Source organism: Hyla sarda, chromosome 1 (assembly GCF_029499605.1).
Source record: "Hyla sarda isolate aHylSar1 chromosome 1, aHylSar1.hap1, whole genome shotgun sequence".
Taxonomy (NCBI): domain Eukaryota; kingdom Metazoa; phylum Chordata; class Amphibia; order Anura; family Hylidae; genus Hyla; species Hyla sarda.
In genome coordinates this window covers 403,792,467-403,797,608 of record NC_079189.1, presented here as the reverse complement: position 1 = coordinate 403,797,608, position 5,142 = coordinate 403,792,467, and positions in this window count along the sequence as shown.

Below are 5,142 nucleotides of genomic sequence, written 5' to 3'. Positions count from 1 at the left end.
TTAAGGGTGCGTTCACACTCTAGTAACTAGCAACGGTGCGGGAAACCTGCTGTGAGTTATGCTACCATTCATTGGAATGGGTCCGTGGTCAGTGCGCAAATCTGACACTATTGCGCACTGTCTGTGGACCCATTTATATCAATGTAATAGCACATGAACGCACCCTAAGGCTGGGTTCACACCACGATTTTGCTGTACAGTTTCCGAATACGGTTTTATGTACAAAACCGGATTACCCAAAAACAGATCCAACCGTATAGTTATAACCGTATGCTCCAAAAGTCAACCGTATACATTTTCAAACTGGAATTTTTTTTGTCCGATTAAATACGGTTGCATACGATTTTCTTCAATACAACTAAAAAAATTTTCAAAATTTGAATAAAGTTACAGTTGTTCTGTTGAAATTCCAACAAGTGGGAGGGGTTTGCCATGTGGCTTTGCTTGAGGACTTGATGACTTGACTTCACTTGATGGGCAGGAAAATGAGCTCTCTGGGCTTGAGGAAGAAGGGGCATTTTATAGCACGTTCCAGAAGGTAGTTGCAGCTTTCGTCTGCGCACGTGCAAAAGTCCAAACCGGATTCAGAAAACCATACTGAACTGTAAACATGTACGGTTCTCATAGACTGCTATGTTAAAAAAAAAACTGTATCCGGTTAGAATACGGTTTTAGATTCGGACACAAAACCATGGTAGACCATGGTTTTGAGTATGGGAAAAAAACGGATGAATTTCAAAACGGATGTAACCGTATACATAATGCGGTATACAGTTTTTAATGTGAAGTCAATGGACACAGTTTTCGGTACAGTTGAATATGGTTTTGAAAACGAAACCGTATTCCGAAACCGTAGAGCAAAATCGTGGCGTGAAGACACCCTTAGGAAGAAGGTTTTTGTTCCTGCTGAGGCTTTGACAATCACACCTTGTCTAGTAGTTGGCATATCTGTGGCATGCTTGGCCCATCAGCTGCACCATTCCCTGACAGGGAAAGGTCTATTCAGTCAGCTGATCCACTACAGCCAATGCTGACCAGTCTCCCCAGTCCATCACCTCCAAGACACCAGCTCCCGCCAAACAATGTACAATTCTTTATTACTTGGTTGTATTATGGAGCTTATAATACAAGGTTTGTTGCAGCCAACTGAATGTAAAAGAATAATCTTGGCTCCTCAGCCAAGGCAGGGTTAAAGAGCTCACCTCACGCCTCCATACTTAAACCCGACCATCCTTAACCCCTTCATGACTCAGCTAATTTTTTTTCTGGTTCAAGTTTTTCCTACCTTCTAAGACCCATAACTTTTTTATTTTTCGACTGACAAAGTTTTATTAGGGCTTATTTTTGCGTAACGTGACTTTCCACTGATACACTTTTTTTTATTATCATACAATGTATTACAAAGCCAGAAAGAAATTATATGTAGGACAAAATTGTAACAAAAATATATGGAATTGCACAATTTTGTAGGGCAATACTTTTTTTTGGGTTCAAAATAAGGTAAATCTGACATTCAATCTTTATTCTATGGGTCAGTGCGATTCTAATGATACTAAACTTGAATCATTTTTGTTTCGTTTTATGGTTTAAAAAAAATGTAAACCTTGAAAAGTAAAAAATAAACTTTTTTCATTACCATGTTCTCACCCCTATAACTTTTTTGTTTTTCCACCTACGGATGTGTGTTAGGGGGGTGATTTGAATTTTTATTAGGGGAGGGATTTAAAAAAAAATATTTTTAAAAACATGTTTTAACTTTTTTTTAATACACAATTTTTGTCCCCCCTAGGGGCCTTTGATAAGCCATCATCAGATGTCTTACATAGATCAATGTAATGCTATTGCATTACATTGATCCTTGAAATCTGTGCTCGAGTGTACTCAAATACTCTTAGTAGGGGTCCGCTTATCCAGGTCTGCCATCCAGCACAGAGGAGTGGCAGAGGCCTAAATTCATCAGGCGCAGGCAGAGGTCGCAGCAGAGTAAGGGCGTATGCCAGCAAGAGTCGCTGCGAGAGGCCTGAGCTCCCGGTGTCAGATAACAGTCATGTCTCGACCAGCAACCCAGCAGATTGATTGGTTAACTCGGTCATCCACTTCATCATAAGTGACATCTGATACCCTCAGTTGGCATGGCCCGGAAGCAGTCCCTGTCCTCCAACTGCCTCTGTCCTATGCTGTTCCCTCCTAAAAGCCTTACAAGTTAGAAGGGTTCCATTTGAGGATCTGAATGTACATGTAAAGTCGATAATATTAAAAAAAAAATTTGACCAGAAGATCCCAAGCACAGCTAATATGGATGATGAGCCTTCAGCCTACCAGCCTCCAGCAATTACTCTATACTTGTCTACTCCACAATACTGCCTGCAGCCAGTGCCCACTATGACACATCCACAAGCTATTTCTCACATTGTCACTTCGTGTCAACTTAAAATTATCTATCACCAACTGGTTCCTTTTTGTATTGTGGAGATCCGAACACATCCAATTGATAGGTGTCTGGTTGATTCTCCAAGCCCCACAACAGGTCCTTCATGCCATGAGAATGTAGTGACAAGAGTTAAAGGGGTTATCCAGGAAAAAACTTTTTTTTATATATCAACTGGCTCCAGAAAGTTAAACAGATTTGTAAATTACATCTATTAAGAAATCTTAATCCTTTCAGTACTTATGAGCTTCTGAAGTTAAGGCTGTTCTTTTCTGTCCTCTCTGATTACACCTGTCTCGGGAAACACCCAGTTTAGAAGCAAATCCCCATAGCAAACCTCTTCTAAACTGGGCGTTTCCCGAGACAGGTGTCATCAGAGAGCACTTAGACAGAAAAGAACAACCTTAACTTCAGAAGCTCATAAGTACTGAAAGGATTTAGATTTTTTAATAGAAGTAATTTACAAATCTGTTTAACTTTCTGGAGCCAGTTGATATATATAAAAAAGTTTTTCCCCAGAATACCCTTTTAAGGACCGGACTGGAATGCCTGATGAGATCATTCAGCAGGCATCCCTGCACATCGCCGAGGGGGGTCCTGAGACTCCCTGATATCGGCGATCGCCGCAGATCGCCGGTAAATACAAACCGGCGATCTTTGCCGATTCTGGGTCATTCGGGTCACACGTGACCGTATGATGTGGAAAAGGAGAGTAACCAGTGGTGTAATATACACCACCAATCACTCTCCCTACTGTACTGAGAGGTGGCAGTGTTGCCACCCCCCAGGACAGCTGTGATTGGACGGTCATAGTGACCGCACCAATTACAGCAGTATGGGGAGGGGGGGTGAAGGAGCATGTTGCTCCGTTCTGCCCACCACACATCTGTGAGCTGGTGAGCAGAACAGAGCCCCGTGCTTCCATCTTCCCCCCGCAGTGAAGAAAAGTGCTATCTGGCATTGTTCTGTGCCCCCTGGCACAGTAGCGATTAGGGACAGATCTTTTAGGTGGTAAAATTTTTTATATTTTTTTTCAGCGTACCACCTGTAGGTGTCCGCGGGTCCGTAGCACCTTTAGCTGCGTGACCCGGGCCCTACAGGGGCCCTACAGCGTTTTTTTGGGCACAGACTTTTTTTTCCTTTTTTGCTAATCGTGTGTCTGGGCCCTCTTTAGTATAAAAGAGCGGCCTGCCACCGTTAGCTAAAGCCCACCCACCGCTGAAAAGTCCCATAGTACTGATCAGCATTTTTTTGTGATGCAGGTGCTTTTTCAGGGAATATAAGAGTCTTTTTTTATAAAAATTTTTGCACCTATAGTCGGTCCGTGCCCCCAGCAGCAGGCCTGTGCTGTATGGATGGACCGTAGCTGTGTGTGCGGCCTGCCCCACCGCTGTAAGTGATTTATCACTGATCAGCGTTTTTTGGGGCTTCAGGCGGGTACTTTTTTTTAGGATCTTAGCATTTTTTACATTTTTTTTTTTTTGTGTGGGGGTCTGTGTACGTGTCACCAGCCACTGTTCTGGGCTGAATGGCAGGACCCCCCACTGACTTCTGCGCCTATCGCCACCAAGCGCTAATCAGTGCGCACATCACTGATTAGGTATAACTTTTTTTTTTTTTTTGGTGCAGAGCTTTTTGCGCTAGAAGTCTTTTTTTTAAATTTTTTTTATTTTTTTTTAGATTAGTTTTATTTTATATTTTTATATTTTTTCTGTTAGGTGGTGGGTTAGGGAGGGTTAGGGCGGGTTAGGGTAGGGCAGGAAGTAAAGCACAAACCACACACAGCACATACACAAATAAAGTTTTTCCCCCACACATACATACACTTCACCCCCCATCAGAGTAGGGAAATGGCCCGCAGGGCATTTTCAGCGGAGGAAGCACATGCCTTACTTGCTTCCTACACTGAAAACGCCAAAGAGGATGAGGAAGACCCTACCTTCCTTATTTCCTCGTCCTCCTCATCATCTTCTGATGATGAGCCACCAAGGCGGCGGAGTCGCCGCCATGCGAGGCCACAAACCTCCTCTCCTCCTGACGCTGTGCTCCATGCTAGTATGAGTCCCCCTGGTGCTCATACTAGTCAAGCCTCCCCCAGTGAGTCCCATGCCATGTTTACTGGTGCCCCGTACCGAGCACTTGATTCCTGAGTTTGTTGGCTACTCAGAAATCATGATTGACATCGTCGGGTTCACTGAAATAGACTATTTTAGTTTCTTTTTCAGTGACGACTTTGTCAATCTGAACTGTTGACCTGTACGCCCAACAGTTCGTCACTGCAAACCCGGGCTCATTTTAGGCTAGACCCAATGGATGGTACGCCGTCAATGCAGCCGAAATGAGGACCATTTGGGGCCTCGTGCTGCATATGGGCCTAGTTAAAAAACCCAGTGTCAGGCAGGACTGGAGCAGGGATGTCCTCTACTGGACCCATGGTCCCTGGTTCAAGGCCATTCAGAAATGTTTGCATTATGCTGATAATGAAGCATGACCCCTCCGAACTGATCCCGCATATAACCGCTTGTATAAAAATACTTCAGCCCAAATTTTGGGAGGCCTATGTCCTTGGGTGGGAGGTCTCTATTGATCAGTCTCTCATCAGCTTTAAGGGGAGACTCAGCTTCCGGTAGTACATTCCCACTAAGCGGGTGAGGTATGGCGGTGAAGATGTATAAAAATTGCGAGTCCCTCAGGGTACACTTGCAATTTTATGG